General features: G+C 37.4%; 1 protein-coding gene across 9 annotated transcripts in view; it reads right to left on the bottom strand.

Moving 5' to 3' along the window:
- Nucleotides 1-673: 673 nt before the first annotated feature.
- SLX4IP (SLX4 interacting protein) overlaps nucleotides 674-26,397 on the bottom strand; it is a 250,977-nt gene continuing 225,253 nt past the window's right edge. For 8 of the 9 annotated variants that reach the window (XR_011972532.1, XR_011972534.1, XR_011972539.1 and 5 more), the window contains one exon: nucleotides 5,002-5,938. The gene's annotated coding sequence lies outside the window, so the exon portion shown is untranslated. Of the gene's footprint in view, nucleotides 932-5,001; nucleotides 5,939-26,397 lie in introns of those variants that run through there. The other variant, XR_011972535.1, reaches the window with a different exon arrangement.

Here is a 26,397-nt window from a genome sequence, read left to right as displayed (position 1 = left end):
ATTACTCTAATAGTGCTCTTGGGTCTGCTTGCCTTAAATCTCTTTGCATTCAAAATACTTCATAACTTAGTCCCCTCCTATCTTTCCAGTCTTCTTATATTCTACTACTTAACACTCTTCAATCTAGTCTAGTGACACTGGCCTCCTGACTTCCACAAACATGACATTCCATCTCTCAGCTCCAGGTATTTTCTCTAGCTATCCTCTGTGCTTGGAATGATCTCCTTTCTCTGATTAGCCTACTGGTCTGCTTGGTTTCCTTTAAGTTCCCTTTTACTGGAAGCCTTCCTCAATCCCTCCTAATCCTAGTGTTTTCCTCTTTATCCTATTTTGTATACATTTGTTTGCAAGTTGTTTGACCCATTAGATTGTAAGCTCCCGGAAGGCAGAGACCATTTTGCCTCTTTTTGTACCCTCAGCTTTTAACACATTGCCTGACACTTGATGTGCTTATTGATTGATTCTCAGCATAATTCCAAATTGATTCCCAGAATGGTTGATCTAATTCACAACTTCACCACAATCCTTTCAACACTGACTCTTGCCATTTTTGGTCATTTTTGCTAATTTGCTGGGTGTGAGGTGAAACCTCAGGATTGTTGTGATTTGCCTTTTCTCTTATTATTAATGATTTGCAGCAATTTTTCATATGGCTGCTTACAGGCTGCAACTGGTCTTTTAAGAACTGCTTTATTCATATCCTGTAACCACTAGGGAAAGGCTCTTGGTCTTAAATATTTGAAATGAATTTTTACAATACTGTAACCTATACAAATAAATGACAATTCATAGAATCAGAGTTTACATCCAAGTCTCAGAAAGTTAAACAGCTTGTAAATATTAGAATAGTTTATGCTTCTACTCTGTCACACTTAAAGCCCATTGTATGTAGTTTTGAATATTCTCAATGGGGGCAAATCTTCAATGTTTTCTGAAAAGAGACAACAGTTAAATCTTAATAAGTAAAGTGATCAAAGCATGCAAAAGAGAGATTCCCTCCAAACAGTATGAATCTAAAGTAATGAGTCTAATTTTCTTGTATGGTTTGTAAAGTAGTTATCTATGAAATTCCAAAAGAAAAATTCCAAATAGATTTTGGGCAATGGTATCATTGTATAAACTATGGCTCATATCTTCATTCCTCTCCTGGATGTGCTTCTCACTTTCCAAATTTCAACAACATGCTTCAGCTACAATCTCTGGAACCTTCCTCAGCATCGGGAGCCTCAACACCTTGGAAAAGATATTTTCCCTCTGGTCTCACCCTGGAATGTCCCTCTGCCATGCAGGTCCTTTTTACCAATGGGGGAGTTTCCCTAGTGCCTCGATTTTGGGCAGGGACCCACACTGACCTTCATTCCTTCCTAGATGTTCAGATTGCTCTTTGGGCTTCTACACCATGTCCCACCCAAGTACCCTCTTTGCCCCAAACCCAGTTTTCCAGCTCCTTTTTATGTTCTGTCTTCTCCATTAGAATGCACACTCCTTGATGGAAAAAAAATCTCTCTTTTTGCTTATATTTGTATTTCTAGTGCTTAGTACAGTGCCAGGAATATAGTAAGTGCTTCACAAATATGCTGCCTTTGCTTTATTCACCCATTTGCAATGAGCCTATCTTTCATAGTTAACTCAAAGCAAAGATAACTACAAAGATGATGTGGGAAGAATAACAGCTACAAAAAAGCCCCCAGCCTACCCCAGGTCCGTTAGCCTATAGTACATTCTCCCATAAATAAACAAAATCTCCTTGGGAAGAATGGGAAAAGACTTGTCTACATTGGTAGTGAGATAAACAAGTTGGGAACCCAGGTGGCTAAAGGACCTCACACCTCCCCTACTACAAAGTTCAGAGGTTCTCTACTCATGACAAAGCTGACTGAAATTTTCCAGGTTATATGGCAAGAGGAGGTTATCCCCCAGGAGTTCAAGGATGCCTCCACTGTCCATCTCTATAAGGGTAAAGGGAATAGATTGTCCTGCAACAATCACAAGGGAATCTCTCTCTTAGTCATTGCTGGCAAAATTCTTGCTAGAGTCCTCCTTGATAGGCTGATCCTTTACCTGGAAGATAGGCATATACCTGAGAGCCAGTGTGGTTTCTGAAAGGGCTGAGGAACAGTTGATATGGTGTTTGCTGCCCGACAACTCCAGGAGAAATGCCAGGAGCAGAAGAGAGGTCTGTACATAAAGTCTGTAGATCTGACCAAGGCCTTTGACACTGTTGGTTGTGAGGGCTTATGGAAAATTATGTCAAAATTTGATTGCCCAGAGAAGTTCATCAGTATTGTACATCAATTTCATGATGGCATGTTTGCCTGGGTTCTGCATAGTAGACAATGCTCTCGTGTCTTCCCAGTCACCAATGGAGTGAACCAGGGTGTGTGCTTGCTCCCATGCTTTTCAGCATGATGTTTTCAGCCATAATGACAAATGCTTTCAATGAGAATGAACATGGCATCAAGGTCAGCTACCATACTGATGGTAAGTTCTTCAATTTTAAAAGGTTACAAGCCAAGACCAAAGTGGAGGGATGGTGCATGATTTTCTATTTTGCACTCAATGAAGCCTCTGAAGCTGAGATGCAACAAAGTATGGATCAATTCTCTGCTGCCTGGCTAATTCTGGCCTAACAATTAACACCAAAAAAATACAAGTGCTCCATCAGCCACGACCACACCATCCATATGTGGAACCATTGGTTACAACAAATGGAGAAGTTTTGAATGCTGTGGATAAGTTCACTTACCTTGGTAGCATACTTTCCAGGGATGTACACACTGACAATGAGGTTGACACATGCATTGCCAGAGTTAGCTCAGTGTTTGGGGGGGCTCCGAAGAAAGGTTTGGGAGAGAAGAGGTATTAGACCAAACTGAAGGTCTACAGAGCCGTTGTGCTGACCTCATTGTTATATGCTTGTGAAACGGGGACAGTCTACCAGCGCCATGCCAGGAAACTGAATCGCTTCCATTTGAACTGTCTTAGGAAGATTCTGAGGATTACCTGGCAGGATAAGGTACCAAACACTAAAGTCCTTGCTCAAGCTGAACTGCCAAGTATTCAAACTATGCTTCAGAGAGTGCAACTCTGATGAGCTGGCCATGTTGTTCAAATGCAAAATGTATGCTTGCCAAAAAGACTATTTTATGGAGAACTTGCATGGGGCAGGCGATCACATGGTGGCCAGAAGAAACGATACAAGGACACTCTGAAGGTCTCTCTCAAAAACTTTGGATTTGACTGTGAAACATGGGAGACACTGGCACAGGACCGCTCAGCATGGTGTGCCCACATCAGAAAGGGTGCTGTGCTCTATGAGCAAAGCAGAATTGAGATAGCACAAAGTAAATGCAGTATGTGCAAATTTGGGATATCCACCCCAAATGTTCACATAGACTATTGTGCCCAACCTGTGGTAGAGCATTTCGAGCTCATATTGGTCTGATCAGCCACAGAGGGACACACTGAAATTTCACTTTACAAAGGTGATGTCATTTTGGTCCTCTTCAAAGACGAAGGACAAGAACCAACCACATACTTATATGCTCTCCTCTGGGTAACTGAGCTATACTCCCACGGTCTCCTCTTAGTCTCAGCTGGACTTCTAACTGCTTGGGGCTAATTCTCCCTTGAATGAATAGTTGGTTCCCCTTTCTGCTGCCAGAGGTTGTGCTCCTGGGAGTTTCTTCTAGCCCTGACTTTTTCTTTGCTCCTTCTCGGATGCAGTTGCTTCCAGTACATTGGTAGCTCCAGTGTAAGACCATAGCTAATGGGGGGTGGGGAGGAGAGGAGAAGAGAGAGAGAGTGATCACCTACCTCCTCCTTACTGCCCTCTGACAGAGGTCCAGGAATTAGGCTTCACAAAGCTCTTCTAAGACATTTGCCTTTTCAAAGAATCCTGGCCAGTCTGCCCCCAGTCAATGCCAAACTCCCTTTCAAACTCAATCAGGAAAACTTTTTTTTCACATTTCCTAACGGATTATTAGAACCTAGACACTTAAGGCTTATTAATCCTTCATTACCTTTGTTATCTTTTATTTTTTGTGATTACATCAACTGGACGACCAATTACTTAAGATTACAATTAGAATGTAAACTCTTTTGAGGATGTGGACTGTTTACATTTTCTATTTTAATATCGCCAGTGCCTGACACATAATGAATACCTAATAAATGTTTATTAGATTAGATTGAACTGGAATAAGTACATATTCTAAACACGATATTTTGAAGGACAATACTTGTTTGGATATAAACTGCTACCGTATTTCTTTAAAAACAAAACCAAAAAGTCTGCACTTTCACTGTACTTACATGTCCGTCAAAGATACTATTAGTCTCATTTGTAATGATCACATAGCCCTATTTAATAAATTAAGACTTTTTAACCCTTTTTACCTTGCTAGGTCTATGTCTATCTTTTTCCCCCTCCCCCCCATCCCCTACCCCTGTTTTTTTTTTTTTTAATGGGCTTCTCTGGATGTCTGTAGTGGTACATTTCTCTACCTGTGGATACAAATATTATAAATAACATTTCACTGTTTGTACTTGGGATGATTTGATTAACTTGTCCTAAATTATTTTTCTTAAAGAGGAATTCTTCAGAAGAGTTTCCCCAAAACATTCAACTCTTCATCTCATGCTGCTTTTGTCAAGTCTTGTTTCAAAAACAACCTAGTTAAAACGATGAGCAGGTGAACTTTAGAAAAACTTGCATGAACTGATGCTTAGTGAAGTAAGCAGAACCAAGAGAACACTGTACACAGTAACAACAACACTGTGCAATGATCAACTTTGATAGACTTAATTCTTCTCAGCAATACAAGGATCTAAGTCAATTCCAAAAGACTCATGAGGGAAAATGCTATCTACATCCAGAGAAAGAACCATAGAGTCTGCATGTAGATTGAAGCTTACTATTTTCTCTCTCTCTCTCTCTTTTTTTGGTTCCTTTTTTCTTGTGATTTTCCCTTTGGTACAAATTCTTCTTTACAACATGACTAATGTGGAAATAGGTTTAATATGATTGTACATGTATAGTCTATATCAAGATTGCACATCATCTTGGGGAGAGGGGAGTGGAGGGAGGGGGAGAAAATTTAGACTTCAAAATCTTATAGAAGAGAATGGTGAAAATAAAAACAAATGAATAAATAAAAACTTTTTAAAAGTTTAAAAAAAACAAGCAACATAGTAGGGGCCATTCTAAAACTGTCATAAAATCTGCAGCATTGCCCTGTTCAGTTATTTCTCCTAAGATTAATTGGTAACTTCCAAAAGGTACTTTCTTCCAGAATTTGAGTGTTTCCTCAGAGCTGTGAGACTATTTTGATGGCACTGTACTTTAATCTTTATATATATGTGTGTGTGTACATATATGCATGTGCATACATATGTATATATACATACATGTGGATATACACACATATATGCATGTGCATACATATGTATACATACATACATGTGGATATACGCACATATATGCATGTGCATACATATGTATATATATATACACATGTGGATATACACACATATATGCACATGCATACATCTCTCTCTCTGTCTGTCTCTGTCTTTCTATCTCTCTCTACTTTTGACTTTGTTTTGGACTTGCCTGTGCTGTCTCACTGCTATGGAGAGGTTTCCCATCTACAAGGCTTATCTTTAAGTGCTTCGCAGTGTCAGGTTTTTGCTGGCTGCTAGAATCTTGGGGCTGTTTCGTTAATATATTCCAGTTCTCTGCTATCAGTTGTACTTAGGCAATCTTTTGGCTGTCTTCTACATTAACATTTTGCTTCAAATGGAGAAATGGAAGAAGCTTGATATTCATTCTTCTTGTCTTCTATGTCTGAAGTGAATGAGGCAATAGAAATATTCATGGTGTTCTTACCTATTTGCAACTTGCTTGTGTCATTAATCTTTGTTTCTATTTTTCACCCTTTAACAGAAAAAAGATTTTATAATTAGAATATTTCTATATGTATAATAACATGATTTCTCTCAGATTCCACTTTACTGTTCACAAATATTTCAAGGAATATGCTAAACACTTCAAATCTAGAAAATGAAGTCAATCTCCTTCCTAAATCTGGAAGCAATACTTCTTTCCCCATACATTCTGAATTATATCCTAAAGGAGGATTTATAGAATCAGATAGATTCCAAACCCTCAGATATTCTGCTGTACTAAAAATGAATCCTATTTATTGATCACTGAGTTACGAAGGCATTCAAATTATATTTTAAGAGGTAGAAATGTTAATTTTACATTTTAAGGATGCACACATATATGTGCATGTACACATGTATTTTATCATACGTGCTATATTCATACAACACATTCAGGATTTCCATACTCTGCTGTAAAGTATTTTTCTGGAATTTCTCCCAGGATATTTCAAGGTATAACTCAAATTTAATCACTGCTCAGTTGATATTAAGCCTGTTCATCTAGGGAAAGGACTGAGTTAATATAACTTGAAATGTTCTGAAAGGAATTCCAGAAAGTATTAAAAGAGAGTGAAATCATAGAAGACATCATAGAGTGTCAATTTATAAACACCTTTTCAACTGTACATGTTATATATATACAATGTAAACTTCATATAGACTATAAAGTTAAGAGGCAAAACAGAAGCTGCACATGTAGAATTTAAAGACTTTAACACCATGTTCTACAGGCTTGTTGATGTTAAGAAACTTTCTCTAGACCAAACCCAGAACACTGGAATTTGGCTTAGACTTAGTCTAGGGGAAAAAAAGTTGTTGATATTGCTACTAGGAACATTCACCAATAGAAACATAACTATTCATTCAAAAAAACAATCTTCTGAAAGAAGGTATTTTCAAATATGTCTGCAGTAATCCTCAGTACAGTACAAAGAAAAATAAATAGCAGCACCACCACCAACTGGTACTTTTCATCTTCAAAGAACTTGACAAACAATAATTATTATGCCTTGCAACATTTTTATATATAGCAGGTACAATTCCCATTTTCCAGAAAGCAAGAGAGACAGATTGACAGAGAGGAGATAAAGAAAACAAGGTTATGCTATTTAGACAAGGTCAAAGAGAACGTTGGTAAGAGAGACAGAATTCCCTCTCTGTAGTCAGACTACAGACCATCTGTTTGTAACCCAGACTTTCTATTAAAAGTTTATTTATTCATTTGACAATAATGCCACTACAACTAGGTCTACTAGGGCAAGTATAACTAGGAGGACTACTACTATTATATTACTACTGTAGTACTAGCAGTACCAGTACTACTACCACTACCACTAGTACTACCACTACTATTATAACTAGTAATTTGAACCTACATTTCTTTTAGACAAATTATGCTACCTAAGGAAGAGGTAGACATCTGAATACTCAGAAAAATAATCAGATGTCCCACAGCAGAGTTGATCTTTTTATTCCAAAAGAAAACAAAGGTTTAAAATGTAACCAATTATATAACATAAAAATGATTCAAATTATCTTATGAATGGATTATTTTTTCTTTTTAAAGAACAGCTTGGCTTAACCTTATTTTAATCTTTAATCTAGGATTCTAGTCAATATACTTGTCCTTTGAGACTCTACATCTATTTCATACGTTAATGTGAACCACAAACACACAACAATGTAATGTAAAGGATGTAGATTAGAAATCATTTGGAAGAACTTTTGGCCAATACCTGATATTCCTATGGTTTAATCTGTGACAAATGCCAGGAACTGTTGTATGAGACATGAGTGTTTCAATTTTTTTCTTTTTCTTGAGACTTAGTGGCACAGTGATGCATATCCTTATTCTCTAAAGAATTCTCAAAGATTTTCACATGTGCAAAAATACATTAGGTATATTTTATGACATTTAAGATTAAGGGTTAAAAATTTTAATATTATCATTTCTATGACTGAGGTCTCTAAGGCTTTCCAAAGAACCACATGCAAATTTTTGTTGTTTTTAGCAGTATCATGATTTTATACAGTTCAAGAATAAGCTCTCTCTGTCTATATGTACATGCTTCACAATTCTATAAAATCCAACTGCCTTTCCAACGCTAATTTTACTGCATTTCATGCTGTTACCATGTTGTACATGTGCTTGTGTGTACACACTGGCAAACAGATCATTTAAAGAAGCGATGAAAGTTTCTCTCATTGACTTTGCCATAAAATTATATACATTTCCACATGATTTTTTAGAATTTGATTCCTATAAAATGTTTGGAGAGATTATTTTGTATAGATGCTGAGTATGAATCAAATTAGACAAAGTCTAATTTGAAAGTGGCTACTAGTTGAACCAGAGGGCATGGATGAATGAAGACAATAGTACTTACAGTTAAGCAGAGTGTGGGAAGAATTTATATATACTCATATAGATTAATACACACACATATACATATATGTGTATGCATGTGCACATACACACATAATTCATATGTTTGTGTGTCTATGTACACACTCATGACTGAGCCTATCTGCCACTTCATCTGAATTCTTGAAAGGAGCATTTGGTCATTTTAAATTGTGGAGTGGATTTCAGTTGTGGATACATGTGTTTCAAAGCAACATTGACTCATGATACAAGATAATTTTAAAGTTAGTAAGCAAGAAATCACAGTCTCATACAGATAAGATTCAGTAAGTACCACATGACTGCTTCTTTTTTATTTGTTTGTTAAAACATCCAAGTAGACTAAAAAGGGTTAAGGCATAAAATAAAATTTAAAAAAAGATTTACGTGTGAAACACTTCTAAACATGCCCTCTAAGTACAGTAGATTTCCCCCTTAGAACCACACCCTGTAAGTGCTGTATTTTCAGAGCTGAACAATTAACATAAGGAGTATGAGTCAGTCTTTGAACAGCTCTGTGGGAACCAGAAAGCCTTTGCTATTAGGAATGATGTAAATTCCCCAAGGCTGGAAGAAGTCCACAATAGAAAGCAGACAGGGTCATAAATAACAACAATGGACATTGCATATACCATATAAAATATCGTACCACTAGTGACACTTCCTTTAAATCTCATATTAGGCTCAATCATTGACTTGACTTTCTTTTATTAAGCTTCAAAAATGCCACTTCTTTCCTATGGGAATTTCAAAGTTTGTTTAAGAAAAAGGGTAATATGCACTCATCCCAAATTCCTTTGACAGCAAAATAATGAAAAAACCTGACCTAGAAATAGGATGACAACAGACAAAATGATGTTCTGACTGAGAAAAAAACTGTCCATATCCAAGGTTTACTTCTCCTCTACCCCTACCCCCCCCACCCCCTTTTTAAGGCAGGGACAGATCCCTTGCTTAAAATTAAAAACACATTTCTTGGCAAATTGTTGAAGGCAGATATATTTACATTTCTATGAAGGTTGGGTGGGCAAAAAAAAAAAAAAGATTCAAATGCTTTTTTAGCCCTTGAACTGTCAAATCTCATTAGCAACTTCTTACTTTTATATTCTGGGGTCAAGTCATTAGATTTCTGTATAGTAGCTCCCCAGAACATGTCATTACAAAAAAAAGGCTAGAAACAGGATTTTCTACAAGTAGATTGCACAGAATAGGAAACCTCCTAGAACCTGGCTGGCAGAATATAATGCATGGTTCTTTTAGTAAAGAATTCTCTTGAGGCAAGACTATTAAGTATGTTTCATGTATTCTATAAAGATTATAAAGAACATACTTGTCATGTAATCACCCCTTTTTCCTATCTAGGTCCTGATGTAAATGCTACATAAAATGACTTCTGAGTGGAATCAGGCACTATCAAAGAAAATATATTCATTCACGAACCAGCTTAGTGGCTTGTCCATCTGATTGCATATCATAGTCTGGACAATGTAATTGGCACTTTTCATCCACTTGGCTTTTCTTGTGTGGATAGTTAGGCCAAATTCTTTTGAATGGATCTAATTTAAAAGGCTGCATGGTGTCTAAGTAGAGTATGATCCATTTTTCAGAATGTCATCTGCAAACGGTATACCTGGTGGGCTTCATAATCTATGCCTTCTCCATTAATCAATAGGTATTTACCAAACACTTTCTATTTGCTAGGCACTCAGGATAAAAAAGATGTAAATGAAATAGACTATGCTCTATTTCAGTAAGACTTTATGCTGATTATCTTCCATGATGATGGCAAATAATTTTAAATAGTCCAAAGAGAATTGATTCAATTCTCAAAAAATATGACCTTTAGAATAAGTTGTTTATGGAAGAGTAACATTACTTTCCCTTGCAATCTTAAAAATTATCTGACTCCTTTTTTTTTTTTTTAATTCAAAGGGTGCTGCAATGCACCCTTATTTCTGCGGATTCATTCCCATCCCCCCAAAATATATTTATTCTAAGCTGTTTTACACAATTTCTTCATCTGTAAAATGTGAATAATACTTATTTATACTAACTACATTATAGTACCATCATAAGGAAAGCACTGTGTAAACCTTAAGGCATGACATATTCGTATGTTGCAACACTATTTTCCATTTGTTAAATCTAACTCCTTGAAAATATGGATTATCTCAGTCACATTTGTGTTCCTAGCATTGCACAGAACATATGACATATATAGGCCCTTAAAAGTCATTGAACTGAATTACTGGACCCACAATTTTAACCCATATTTATAGAAGAGAGAAAAAAACTCCTTCCATATTCGGAATCAATCCGTTTTCTTACTGTTTGTCCCTGGGCTTCACTCCGATACCACAGCTTCTTTTTCTGTGATCCAATAGCTGTCTCCTCCTGGAAGATCACTTAGCCCTGCACCTTCTTCTTTGACTGGTCAATTTCTCACAGAACTTCCACCTTCAAAAAGTGTCCAGGCTAGCTCCATCTCCTTCTTTACTCCTCTCTGGGATCTGCTCCTTACTCTTCGGACATTTTAACTTCTCCCTCATCATTCTTTCTCCCCAACCTCTCCTTTTCAGCATCCTTTTAATGTGCTGCCTTCCTCCAGCAGAATGGAAGCTCTCTGACATCAGGGACTATTTTTCTTTTTCACTTGCATTTGTATTCCTAGAATTTAGCACGACTGGCATATAAAAAGGACTTAATAAATGCTTTTTGACTTGATTTGACAAAACATTTATGTATTTTTTTTGCCCTAGTACTATATGTAACTTTTATTAATTTGAAATAAAAATAAGGTAGGAAAACTCATAAAAGGAAAGCAAATGGGAACGTGTTTGCAAAGTATTATTGTCATCCTTTAGCAAAGCAATATTTTTAGCAATATTCAAATTCATGAACAGCTATTTATGAATGAATCCCAAACAAGACCTTTTTTCCAGGCACTGGTAAGAGTTCAATTACTTCGGATAAGTTGGTGTAGGCCATGTCATAATAAAAAACCCCAGAAATAATTAAATTTATTTGAATATATGTGTTATGGCCAAACCTTTACATCATTCAGTAGTAGTTGGTTTAGTGTTCACATCAGGAGCTAAATAAGAAAAGAAGGGATGATTATGCAGATTGTATATAAACTGTGATCTCACTGATATGGATGTTCCCTCCAAAGATTTATTTATTTTACAAATATATGCATATATATATTTTATGTATATATGTATTTTATTTGTGTATCTTTAGGCAAAATTCTTGGGGTATGTGCATACACCAAGGGTTGTGCCTAAAGGTAAATCTTAACTAATAGAACCATGAATTGTATTTTGACAGAAGGTGTTAGGAGTCAATGTTTTCCTTGTACAATACTTTAAGAAAAATCCTATTACCAAATAATTTCCTTCTCGATGATGTATGGTAGAGATAAGTGACAAAAGGGAGTGAATTGACCCCAGAATGTAAGAATAAAAAAATCTGAATGAGAGTACATAGTTCTAGACAGAGTATAAAGAATGAACAGACATTTCAGATGGACAACAAATCTGACCCAGAATTGAACAGGACAGATGGCCTTTGAGAAACTACACTGTTTTTACTGATCCCAAGTATCATCCTGACAGGAAGGCCCCCCTTTTTTTAACATTCGTATTCTTAGGGTGACCATGCACAGCTACAAGTTAAGGAGTAATGCTAACTCAGAAGAATTAAAGTTGTGGGTTATGGGAAAATGTATTCTGCTTGTGAATAGGACTACAACATATTTTTACAGAAGAATTGTGCAGAAGTGGCATAAGGATACTATCAGAGAGCTGGATAATAAGAAAGGAAGATATGGGGTGCTCCATGGGAGATAACCAATGAATAGCTCATGTGCTCCTTTGGTATCCATGTAATGTCAACAGAACTGGTGTAAGGACATGGATAAAAATACGTGTGGGCAGATATGAGTAGAAACCTAAAACAATTGATGGTATACTCATATTGAGATCATAGATCTGTCAAATACTGATACACCTAAGTGTGTACTCTCATTCTTTCCTATTCTCTCCTCAAATAAAAATGTTAAAAGCCACCAAATATATTAAACATGAGGGCATTTCCACTGTAATATGGAAATGTTAGAAATTTTCTAGGTTAGGAAATATGTGAAGAAATAACATTAATCAGAGGATCTTTTTTTGCATATTTTGACTCTATCAAGTCCCAGGACACTCCAGAACACTCTGGATGAGAATCACAGCTACTCAAGAGAGTCTGGCTTAACCGAAATGGAAAACAAAAATAAATAACGAATGTGTAGAAACCAGATTACAACATGAAGTTATAGAAGTAATTCAATAATATAATCATTCCTGGAACAGACATGCAAATGTTCAAGCTGGGCTAGAATTAAATACGAGGAAATAACCCAACTGAATTGACTATGGGAAATTGCAGAGTTCTTTCAATAATGCTAAGATCTTTTCAATACCAATATCCTACCAACATTGTTGTATACCTATGAGTCTTAGGACACTACAGTTTCCAAACAATTAGAACTGAATAATATTCACAGGCAATGGAAGCACACCTGGTAGACACAGCCAGGCTGTAATACAAGACAAATAAGGAAGAAGAAATGAAATAAAGAGTGTTATCAAAGGCATGTATGATCATGAGTTGATCATGTAGCAAGGGTATGGATATGTTTTATCTTATCTTATATTTTACTGTTCTTATGATATCAAGAAAAAAGCAGGCAAGTATGCTAGCACATGATGTGCACCCCTGTGGTAAAATAATGGGAGGACAAGGTCGACTCATTCAAGATGCAGCTTTTGAGGGGACATCCATATCAATAAGATCACAGATCCATTTGAATATTTGGAGTACTAATCAATCATAACAATTAAACAATGTTTTGTGATGCCTTTGCCTCAATATTTCTTTTGGCTATGTGTATTGTGAATGATATCTATCAATTTAGTAAACCAGATCCCTACAGAATTAGGTATAATATTAGTTTTAAGCTTTATTATACCCAGAATTTTCATCCTATAATGTTACCCTTTGATAAACCGGTCTAAAAATTCTTTTATTATTAATAGATACTTAACTAAGTATGATATTTTATGTGACACATATTATTTGTACGTTAATACAATACAATACTTTTTTCCCCCTTTGGATTCCATCTTGTATTTGTATAGTAAGTACTGTTAAGCTTTCTGAAGTATTTTACATTACATTCATATTATCTCATCTGAGTCTTGGGATAGGCTTTAGCTTGATTAAAAAAAAAAAAAAGCTTCCTAATACTGTCCAAAAGTAGAATGGCTGCCTTATAAAATGAAGCTGCTCCTCATAATTGGAGGTGGGATGACCACATGCTAGGGATTTGTAGAAGGGATGCCCTCTCAGTTACAGGTTGGGTCAGATGACCTGGGATGCTTTCAACTGAGATTCTAGAATCTGAAGACAATGAGACTGATATACAAATGTTAACAATTCAAAGTCATATAGCTAGCTAAGTGGTAGAACAAGACTATGTGTTTCTTATCTCCTGGTCCTGTGTTTTTTTCTATCATACTGCTTAAAATAGAAATATCCTAATCATTTTCCTCTTCTGTGCCACAAAGGTGAAGCTACAAGTTGTAGTTTTAGTGACATAATTCAAAACTACCTGACTCAGCCAGTATGCCTGACTTTGATTCCTGGGAAAATTCTAGAATGGATCATTTAACAGATGGTTGTTGAATATCTACAAAGGGAAGCAGGGATTACAAAGAGCCAGCATGGCTTCATCTAGAACAGGTTGTACAAGACTAATTTCATTTCCTTTTTTGACAGGATTACTAAACTAGTAGATTAGGGGAATGATGAATGATAAATGAATGTAGCCCTGTACCAGATGCTGTATATGGAGGAAGATGAGATTTCGAATTGGACATAATCCTGAACTTGAGTCTGTATACCTATGTCAAAGTTATACTGAAGTAGTTCCAAACATTCTCTGGAGAAAGACAGGTAGACTACAGACACTCTATGGAGGATAAAGACTTTAGAAGTCTCAGCAGACATGTAGGGGGAAGCTAACTATTCAATATATCCCAGATTTTCTGCTTGTCTCCCTAGAGACTTCAGAGAAAGGACCTCCCTTTGGTTGAGAATGAGCCATCTTTCCTGTTTGAGCTGAAATATAATCCAGCGGACTGGGTTCAAAACCTGAATCAGACACTTATTAGCTGTGTAATCCTGGAAAAATAATTTAATATCTCTCAGTTTCAGTTTTCTCATCTGTGAAATGGGGCTAATAGCATCAACTTCACAGAACTGTTATAAGGTTAAAATGAAAAAATATTCAAGTGTTTTGCCAACCTTAAAATGCTATATAAATGCTATCTCTGATATTGAAGATGATTTATCTCACACCTGAAAAGCTCATTCACTCCATATATTATTGGGTATATTTTAATCTGTATAGCTTCTTTGATTTCTGTTTGCAGCCCTGATTGGATAAATGGGGTTGCCTGCTATTTGTCTTTGTGTGTGGTATAACTAGCATTTGGTGGAAAGGAGCTAAACTGGTAAGTGTAAACTAAGGGTTACCCTCCCCTCTAAAGCAACCTAGCCTGATACTTTTCTAGGTGACTTGAGGAAAGACCACCCAGCCTTGGTGGTACTTCTGGGCCTATCTGATACCGACTCCTCCTCCCCCACTCCCCACAATGCCCTTGGATTTTCTCCCCTCCACAGATGGGGTATTAGGTTAGAGCTATTTGCCACACCATATATATCTTTCTAGACTAGGAATAGGAAGTTTGGAATAAAAAAGGCACCATTTTTTCAAGGAAAGCAGCAAACAGAAATTGGAGAGGTTATGGATTAGAATATGCTCAACAACACACGAAAGTAAACGATCTCTTTAGTTGGAAGTGAGAAAAAAATCTCAGTTTAAATGAGGATAAAATCCCACTCAAGAAGAGGACCTTTTCCTGAAACTTCTAGGAAGGCAAACTAAAAATGAGGGCATATTGAAGCATCAGCTTCCCTTACATGTCACAACTTTCAAAGTCTTTCCCTATATCCTCTTTTTTTTTTTTTTTAGAAAAAATATTCTTATTTATTCTTTCTTTCTTTATTTAAGTTTTCAACATTCATTTCCAAAAAATTTTTGGGTTCCAAATTTTCACCCCATTTCTCCCCTCCTCCCACCCCAAAATGCCAAGCATTCTAATTACCCCTATCACCAATCTGCCCTCCCTCCCAACATCCCTCCCTTCCCTTATCCCCATCTCCTCTTTTGTCCTGTAGGGCCAGATAACTTTCTATACTCCATTACCTGTATTTCTTATTTCCTAGTTGCAGGAATAATACTCAACAGTTGATCCTAAAACTTTTGAGTTCCAACTTCTCTTCATCCCTCCCTCCCCACCCATTCCCTTTGGGAAGGCAAGAAATTCAATATAGGCGATATCTGTGTAGTTTTGTAAATGACTTCCATAATAGTCGTGTTGTGTAAGACTAACTATATTTCCCTCCATCCTGTCCTGTCCCCCGTTTCTTCTATTCTCTCTTTTGATCCTGTCCCTGCCCAAGAGTGTTGACTTCTAATTGCTCCCTCCTCCCACTGCCCTCCCTTCCATCATCCCCCCACCCTGCTTATCCCCTTCTCCCCCACTTTCCTGTATTGTAAGATAGGTTTTCATACCAAAATGAGTGTGCATTTTATTCCTTCCTTTAGTCAAATGTGAGGAGAGTAAACTTCATGTTTTTTCTCTCACCTCCCTACTTTGCCCCTCCTCTGAAAAGTCATTTACTTGCCTCTTTTATGAGAGATAATTTGCCCCCTTCCATTTCTCCCTTTCTCCTCCCAATATATTTCTCTCTCACCACTTAATTTTATTTTTTTTAAGATATGATCCCATCCTATTCTATTCACCCTGTGCTGTGTGTGTGTGTGTGTGTGTGTGTGTGTGTGTGTGTGTGTGTGTAATCCCACCAACTACCCAGATACTGAAAAAAGTTTTCAAGAGTTACAAATATTGTCTTTCCAAGTAGGAATGTAAATAGTTCAACTTTAGTAAGTCCCTTATGACTTCTGTTTGCTGTTTACTTTTCCATGTTTCTCTTCATTCTTGTGTTTGAAAGTCAAATTTTCTTTTCAGCTCTGGTTTTTTCATCAAGAATGCTTGAAAGTCCTCTATTTCATTGAAAGACCATTTTTCCCCCTGAAGTATTATACTCAGTTTTGCTGGGCAGGTATTTCTGGTCCCAGTCCTAGTTCCTCTGACCTCTGGAATACAACATTCTACGCCCTTTGATCCCTCAGTGTAGAAGCTGCTAGATCCTGTGTTATCCTGACCGTATTTCCACAACACCTGAACTGTTTCTTTCCAGTTGCTTGCAACATTCTCTCCTTGACCTGGGAACTCTGGAACTTGGCCACAATGTTCCTAGGAGTTTCTCCCTTTGGATCTCTTTCAGGAGGTGATCAGTGGATTCCTTCAATATTCATTTTGCCCCTTGGCTCTAGAACATCAGGGCAGCCCTCCCTGACAACCTCATGAAAGATGATGTCCAGGTTCCTCCTCTGATCACGACTTTCAGGCAGTCCCACAACTTCTAAATTGTCTCTCCTGGATCTACCCTCCAGGCCAGTTGTCTTTCCAATGAGATACCCCACATCATCTTCCATTTTTTTTCATTCTTTTGGTTTTGTTTTGTGATTTCTTGGTTTCTCATAAAGTCATTAGCCTCCATCTGTTTCATTCTAATTTTTAAAGAACTATTTTCTTCAGTGAGTTTTTGAACTTCCTTTTCTATTTGGCTAATTCTGCTTTTTAAAGCATTTTTCTCCTCATTGGCTTTTTGAACCTCTTTTGCCAATTGAGCTAGCCTATTTTTCAAGGTGTTATTTTCTTCAGCATTTTTTTGGGTCTCCTTTAGCAAGGTGTTGACCCGTTTTTCATGCTTTTCTTGCATCTCTCTCATTTTTCTTCCCAGTTTTTCCTCCACCTCTCTTACTTGATTTTCAAAATCCTTTTTGAGCTCTTCAATGGCTTGAGACCACTGAATATTTATTTTGGATGTTTGGGATACAGAAGCCTTGACTTTTTTGTCTTTCCCTGATGGTAAGCATTGTTCTTCCTCATCCAAAAGAACGGGAGAAGATATCTGTTCACCAAGAAAGTAACCTTCTAGAGTCTTATTTTTTTCCCCTTTTTTGGGCATTTTCCCAACCAGGTACTTGACTTTTGGGTCCTTTGTCAAGAGTAGGATATACTCTGGGAATCTGTGAGATCTCAGTTCCTCCAAGGTGGCACAATCAAGCATGTACACTGATCTGGAAGCAAGAAGAGATTTTTGTGTCCAGAATCTTAGCAGTTACCTCTCCACAGCCACCTGGCCTCCAGTTCCACCAAGTCAGCACTGAGGGCTGATTTTCAGATAAGCTGGATGGGCAGGACCGCCATTCAGTGAGAGACAAAGACCAGATCCCTCAGGGCCTTTACACAGGACTGAGGTAAGATTTAGCTCCTCAGTGCCCCCAGGGCTTTTAAAATCTAACAATGTATTCAGGCTGATGTGGCCTCTGCAGCCACTGCCTGAGGCTGGAGCTATGGGAAGGCCCTTCTCCCTTCCTGACTAGCTGAAAAAACCTGGTCATTGACCTTTGGCACCTGTGGGTTGAGGGATCTGAGGACCTGCTGCTGCTGGGACTGGAGATTCCACCCCCTAGGTGTTCTCCTCCCAAAGTTGCGTTGCATCGCTGGGCAGCCAAGGCTGGGCTGGCCTCTGCACTCTGTGTCTGGTGCAACCAACATTTCCTGTGGGCCTTTGGGCTGGAAATCTCCTCCACTCTGTTGTTTTCCACTTCTGCTGCTCTAAAATTTGTTGAGAGTTCCTCTCTATAGGTATTTTATGGGCTGTGTGGGACACCCTGCGTATGTGTGTCTTTCTACTTTGTCATCTTGGTTCCACCTCTCCCTCCCCCACCACATCCTCTTTAGAATATCCTAGGCCTACCTGTCTTTCTCTTGCTCCAAAGAATGTTTAGAACCACCTCAGTGTAGACTTTACACAAATCCATAGTCTTAGGCTCAGTATTCTCTCTGCCCATCAGGAGTTATGTTACCTTTCATACACAGTAAGAAGTAGAGGGCTGTCTTTCCCCTACCCTGCTTGGATAAGCCAAGTCACATAGAGTTTCCTTTGATTTTAGTGAAGTTTCTGATAAAGTATCTTATATTATTGTCATAAAAGGCTGGATCAGTATGGAATAAATGACAATATAATTAGATGTATTAGAACTAGTTGGATGGACAGATTCTAAGAGTAAGTGGCTATTCAATGCCAACATGGCAGAGGTGTCCAGTGGTATACCCTAAGGATCTGTGCTTAGTCCTATGGTGTTTAGCATTTTTTTAATGCCTTGTATAAAGACATAGATGATATGCTAATCAAAATTGGAGATGACTCAAAGCTAGATGGGATAGTTCAAGGGTGGGAAAACCCATGGCCTTGAGGTCACATGTGGCCCTCTGGGTCCTCAAGTGTGGCCCTTTGATTGAATCCAAACTTCATAGAACAGATTTGCCATGTTGGCATTGAAGCCACAGATTCCTTTCTCCTTCCCTGGGATAGTTAATGCACTGGAGAAGTCAAGATCCAAAAGGCTCCTGACAGGGTAGAGCATTGTGCTGAATCTAATATAAAACTCAACAGAGATAAATACAATTGGGTACAAAAAAATCAGCTTTACAAGTATAAGACAGAGGAGTCATGGTTAGAAAGTAGTTGTTCTGAAGATCTGGGTGTTTTAGTGGACTGTGAGCTTAACATGGGCCAGCAGTGTGATGTCAGCTTAAATAGCTTATATGATGTTGGATTGTATTAAGAAGAGCCTAACGTCCAGGAATTAGAGGTCTTACTCCTTAGACTGCATTTTGTGCAGTGTCCAGTCCTGAGTACCAAGGTTTGAGAAGGACACAGATAAGTAGGTCATTGTCCAGGGAGGGGCTGGTGAGGGGGTCATTAAGTTATAACATATGAAGATCAGTTAATGGAGCTGGACAACCAGGAGGAAAGAAGACTCAGGAGAGACAGAATCGATGTCTTCAAACATTTCAACTGCTGTCATGTGGAAGAGAGACTAGACCTGTTCTATTTGGCCCCAGGGGGAGGAACCAAGAGCAATGGGTGAAAGCAACAAAGAAGTCAAATATAGGGGTGATGTCAAAAACAACAGAGCTTGTGGTTTCTTCTTCCTTGGAGATATTAAAGCAGCATCTGTATAATATATAAGTGAATACATACTAACATAGATACAATATAACATGATAAAATATAATACAACAGAATAATATATTAAAATAATAATATATTAAATAACACTATTAATATATAATTATGATGTAACTGTATTATATGACTGTTATATATCATAATATAAATATGATAATATCAAATGTTAACATCTATTCTTTAATTGCATTACAATGCATTGATATTAACATAACATAGCATAACTATACTGAATATAATGTAACTATATTCAACTACATCAAAGAATATACAAATCTTATAGTCACATTTATACTAATATCAATATATTAAATAATTTTTAACAGACGTTAAAGTATACTATGCTATGTACTGGGGGTTCTATGGCTGGGGGTTGATGGCTGCTGAAGTCTCTACCAGTTCTCAAATTCTGTGATTCTATGCTTTCTGCTAGTCTACATGGCAACCTTCACAAATCAGATATTTATTTAGGAATATAAATTATTCCTAAGGCATTAACACTGATCCTATTCTATAAACATATACAAGAATAAGAAAATTTTACACTTTTATTTGAATTTTTTGGTTGTATTTGATGTTAGATGTTCACTGATCACATATAAAAGTTATGAAATATGAATGAAAGCAGTGCCAATTTTAGAATGTCATCTATTGTAGAGATAACAAAAACTTGACATGCAGATACAAAATTCAATACAATCTTTAAGTTAAGAAAATTTAAAGTTGCAGAAGTATCATCTTCTAGAAGGAGTTTCATGGAGAATCCTACACCTTTTTTGGTGCAATATCTGACTGACAGAAAGAATAACAAACTGAACTAAGTTAAGGAAGGAACATACAGAAGAAGCAGGTTTTATTACATATTTTAAAATGCAAAACTGTAACATGCTTTCTATCTACTCAGAGAAAACAAAATACTCATAAAAACATGAGAATGTTTAATGAAACAATCAGATTAAGCAAATAAAGTAAAAAGGAAAGAATATCTGATTTTTAGATTGGAATTGTTTGCTTTAGAGATGCTAGCACTGGTCTGTGAAAATCTAATGACCATATAAGGGTGTACTGAGCAGAAGGCAAGCTATGTTATAGTTTTAATTTGTAGTCAAGATGCTGGGAACTTGGAGGCCTGGGGAGAGGGGCATTAGTAGCAAGAGAGAACCTAGAAAGGAAGGTGGGAGATTGCCAAACACAACTTCCATCTATTTAAAAAATTTCTACCTAGTGCTGGCCCTGTGCCCAGGAAAACGGGAGGAAATTCTATTTCTCTATTTCACATATTACCTCCATATTACAATACACAGCCTCCTGCTTCCAGGACCCCTAGAATTCAGGCTACTACTGCTACTAAAGTTCCCAAAAAAGTTTTTTTGGATAAACTGAACAGTATTTAGAAGAGGGAAAATAGGATGGATAAAAGCCTTGATTCCATGTCATATAGCTTGGAAATCTATTATTCATGTCATTGTCTCTATAAGAAAATGTTCTCCAAGTAAAAAAGTCAATTTAACAAGGAACTTTTTGGAATAAGGCCCCTGTAAGCCAACGACCTGGCTCAGCTACCAGAATGGGGAATGCTAGTGGCTTACTTGCTCATGAGATGAAAATGCTGAGTCAGGTGGCTGCCTTCCACTTCTTACCTACTCTAGGGAAGTAGATGTCTTCTTCCACTCAAGGGAAGAGTGGTTTGTTTTTTTTAATTTGCTTAAGGAAAGCCCCCTAGGCTGCTTTAGAGTATGGAGCAGAAATTCTGCTGGATGGTCTCTGGCGCTGTCTTTGTTTTCTTGCATGGTCTGGTACAGACCCTATTGAGGACCACAACTTTATATTATTACTGAGTCTTTTCCACTACTGGGTGATGGATTAAGCACAAGTAACTCACAATTTCATAAGGTCCTGGTTTTTCCATTTGTAAAATGAGTTTTTCTTGATTTTTGTTTTATTACAAGGAGAGAGGGGATAAGGAGATTATGCTTGAATATATGTATATATTTCAAGTGGTAAAATGGTCCTGAGGATCCATACAATTTACCTGTTTATCCTCACTGCCTGTTTATCCTCATTACAGCTAGTTTCCATCAAAGCTAAAATCGCGTGCTACTTTTAAAAAGAGACCATTCCCCACTATTCCAAAAATTACCTTGTATCTATTTTGTGTATGCCTCTCTATGTACATTGTCTTCTCCTACTAGATTTTAAGCCCTTCAAGTCCTGGTTTTTGTTTTTGTGTCCCTAATACCTGACACTCTCTGCCACACAGCAGGTGGTTAATAAATGGCTGGATCAGTATGGAATAAATGACAATATAATTAGATGTATTAGAACTAGTTGGATGGACAGATTCTAAGAGTAATAAAGGTTTGAATAAAAACCAAAAGATGGGTTTTTGTTTTAGAGAGAAGAAGGGAGACTCTGGAAGCACTGCTTACGTTCCCAAATGTGATCAACCCATTCTCTTCTTCTTACAAGCCTAGTTCATTGTCCATTTCCAACATTGTCCAAGATGTTTGTACTGACAGATCAACTCTATAGGTGGTCTATAGCTGCGTTTCATAGTCTGGCAAACATATATTCTTTATCACTTCATTTTTCCTGTGTGTATAGTTAGGATGAATTCTTTTGAGTAGCAATTGTCCAGGACTTGGTGCAACCTTAGTTATTCTATGCAAATGTAAACATCTGAAGGACTTTGCCATTTAGAGGGAATTTCTCTTTCATCTGGATGCCCATGCTAGGTAGTCTTCATGACAGTCGCACGTACCATTGATGAGCACATTCTCCCCATCGTAACTTCCATTTCTATTTATTAAGAACCTGAGAGACCTGGACAAAGTTATTGACTGCTGTAGCTATTAAGGAAATCTTCTGTGATTTTAAAATCTACGTGAGAAACACCTTGTTGGAGGAGCTTTAAAGCTGCATTTTCTTCTACCAAGTCTACCAAAATGCTTTTCTTATAATTAACAATGGGAACTAGTATTCTCTGTACTTTTTAGTCAATTATAATGATGTAAACTGCTACAGAAAAATGCTTATGAAAGTTTATTTCCTCTCATAGTTCTAACAATTTTGCTAGTGATATGTTTGTGGATCACTCTCATAAAGATTTTGTAGAGACAAAAAAGAATCAGTAGTTACTAACGGTATTTTGTTCTCCAGTTCTGATAATAATATTTCCCATGATCTCCTCCCAATTGTTCGGTACCTCTCTATCACACATTTTGAAACCTGAAGCCACAGAATCATCAAAATTTATTCACTTCTAGCAAGAACTTCCTCTGGAAAAACTGCTTTTACCTTTATTGTCTTCAATACTGTTTCTCCTTCCTCATGCAGAATATTTGGGTCTATGATGCTAGATTTTAAGTGGTAGAGGTCATCACGCTCTCATTTTACAGATGAGAAAATTGGCTCAGGACCACAGAGGAATTTTGTAGTAGTCAGGATTTGAATTCAGGTCCTCTGATTCAAAATCTAGTGGTTTTTCCACTACATCATGCTGCTTTTCTCTACCCTTTGGGGAATAAATTACTAACAATGTTTGAGTACTTAATAACTATATAGCTAAAATCATATTTACAAGGAGTTCTCAGAGCTTTCTTTTTTGTTTTTCATAAAGAGATATGAGCTTTTTACAATTGATAAATGAATATTGGTAAAGAGATAAGTTCTATTCAAAGAAAAATTTCCACATATCTATAGTTTTATTGACTCATGACATGACAGAATTAATGTGGTATGGCAGGAGTGACAACTCTTTTATATAGACTAGTCTGGTCATCCAAAAGTGCAGGGAGGCCATTTGGCATAATAGGCCCATCCTATGGGGAATTGGTCTGAGAAGTTTTAATGAAATTTCCATTGCCTTGGGAATGGAGGTGCATAGGGGGTGAAATGATGCTTTTCTGCCCCAGTGTTACTTAAGGCTGAGTTGGATGCACAAGATTAGTCACTTAAACAGGGAACTACACACATCCTTTTAAATGATATTATAAGCAAAATTATTTTTATTTGCATTTTATGGTCCATAAGTATCTTGTAGAATTCTAACCCTGAATATGAATCATCAGATCCACCTGAGAGGCTTGGCTCAAAATATTTTGTGTGGTCAGGAGTTGTTTGTAATGGCTTTGTGGTTATATTTATTGTTGAAGTGGGGGAAGGGACCCTTGGGTCATTAGATACAGGATCCTAATATCCTGTAACTATGGTGTTCTTAGAAATATATGGGGAACCTTGTCAGTGATGTAAAGATGAGGCTCCCCAATGACCCCCTAGAATAAGCATGATGATACTTAAGAAGCACGACAGAGAGAATAGAAATCTAGAAAAATTAAGCAGCTGTTGGCGCTTATTGACAGCTTTGGAAAGTTGGATCACTAACGTAAGGAAAACAAACACAAATTTTACTTGGATATTTGGAATTAGAGGTAGAACTTTTGATTTTTAAAATCATACTTTGAAGGCAGAAGGGATTAATTATATTTCCAGTAATAGTACAGGTGAATAAAGCAATGCTAATGAAGAGCGGGGGTGAGAACTGACAGGTTGTAAGTGCTAAGAATGAGCTCTGATCCAGAGCTGTCCTTGGACAATGTATTAAACTATTTTATAAGGGAAGCCAATAGGAAGAGGAATGAAGACAAGGATTGGGAACCAGCATACGTTCTAAGAGAATTTGGGACTTAGCCCATTATTACCTCCCAGAATACTATCTTATCTGATAAAGAATAACCTTCTCCATGGGTGAATCAAAGGGTTGGTGCACCATAACCACCAAGTAATTTGTATAAATTTAAATAACAAGCTAATTATTGCTATAATGATTAATGAAGGCCTGGGACAATGAGGTGGGCAACTCAAGAGATTTTGTCAAGTGCTGAGTTCTATCAGATTGAAAAGTGTACAAAGGAATTGCTGTTGCAAAGACAACTGAACTAGTACAAAGAATCAAATGAGGGCTGCTCTTTCCCCTTTTTAGGTGGCTAATATGGAGATGAGATCATAGTTACAAAAAAGCTGATTGTGAAGTTAACAAGTTTATAGGATTCTTAGTAAAATTCTATCAGGACACTCAAAACGGGGGCAGTAAGAGTCCTTTTGCCTACATAAACTGAGGACATCTCTGAAGGTCCCCACTCTATCTGGTTGTTCAGAGCCACCCTACTCTTGATGTTCAGATTTGAGGGGCAGTCGACATGAATCCCTCTAGGGTAAGGGTTGAGATTTCCCTAATGCTCATCTAAGTGGTACAGTGGATAGAGAAGCTAGGCCTAGAGTCAGGAAGTACTGAGTTCAAATCCTATCTGAGACACTTAGTAGGTATATGGCCCTGGAAAAATCACTTAACCTCTGATTCAGTTGCTTTTATGTAAAATGGTGATAGTAGTAGTGTTTACCTTTCAGAGCTGTTGTGAAGGTCAAATAAAACATCTGCAAAGAGTTTTATAAATCTTAAGGAAATTTAATATTATTATTATTAGGCTGTAACTACAGGACTTGTGGAGGAATAGAGGCTATACACCTGAGGTATTGTGATTTGGAAAGGGGGTAGGGAGCCAAATGTACAAAGATGTTAGATACTTGTAGCCAGGTTAGTTCGTTGGACCCTCAGTGGAGGGTTGGACTGGTAGTCAAGTTGGACCCTCAATGGATCCTCTGGGGGTACCCTAGTTTCCAGTGGCAGGTTTGTTTGTTTTTTTGAGAAAGTATTAAGGGAATACCCTTGGTTCATGTGGAGGCTGGTAGAGGACTTCCTGGTTGGGTCTGAGTTGTGGTAGCTTCTAAGTGGGAGAGTATTATGGGCACGGCTGTTATCAGTCCATATGAGTCAGTATGAGAACTTAAAATAGCTTCTATGCTGGTTATTGTGCGTTAGTAGAAGCTCTTGCAGTTGCTTAAATTATCCCACATGGTTATTATTAAACAAAATTGAGTGTTGGATGTGATAAAATATACTCTACCACCCCCCACTCCCACCTCCCGTGATAAGAGACGAAGGAGGATGGAGTACTTCACTATACAGACTTCTCTTATAAAAAACTGTATGCTCAATAAAAGGCGTTGTATGGTACTTGACATTTGACAATAAATTGTTGGTAGCTGAAGAAAGTGTCATGCAAATTGCTGTGGCCTTTACTGAGTTTGTCAGTATGGTGAATCTGATAGGCCAGGTACCAAGTGAGTGGTTATGAAGAAACGCCTGAGACTAGTTAATAGTATTAGCTCTAATCCACAAAAGAATACCACATACCCACATACCTCCCCTGTCTGATTCTTCACAGAACCATAATTTGGGGGGTAGAGAACTGAAATGGATCCTCCTTCCTGAGGTTGCTGATATTCATCACAATAATGATGATGAAAGGGCTGATGCAGCCACAGTAGCTGAGACTTTTCATTGGACAGTGGCTCAGATAAGAGATAAGGGATGGAAGATCAACCCTAACAGAATTCAAGGTCCAGCCTGCTTAGTTAAATTTTGGGGAATACACTGGATTGGAAGAAACTAGATGATTCTGGATGTAGTCCATAATAAACTACTGACACTTGCTCCTCAGCAGTTTACAAAAGAAACTCAGAGGCTCACTGAACTCGGAAGAAGTTATATTTCCCTCTTGAGTATTTTGAGGTTCTTTCCTGACTGAGTCACTCTCAAGTCTCTCTCTTTTGAGCTGAGAAAAGGAGATAGCCCTGGAAGACCTAAATCAAACTACCCATACATTTCTTCTCTTGGGTCTTTATGGTCCTGTAGGGGCCTG

The sequence above is a fragment of the Notamacropus eugenii genome, chromosome 1 (assembly GCF_028372415.1).
Source record: "Notamacropus eugenii isolate mMacEug1 chromosome 1, mMacEug1.pri_v2, whole genome shotgun sequence".
In the NCBI taxonomy this organism is placed as follows: domain Eukaryota; kingdom Metazoa; phylum Chordata; class Mammalia; order Diprotodontia; family Macropodidae; genus Notamacropus; species Notamacropus eugenii.
Note: the sequence above shows the minus strand (reverse complement) of the source record. Positions and strands in the feature narration are given on the sequence as shown.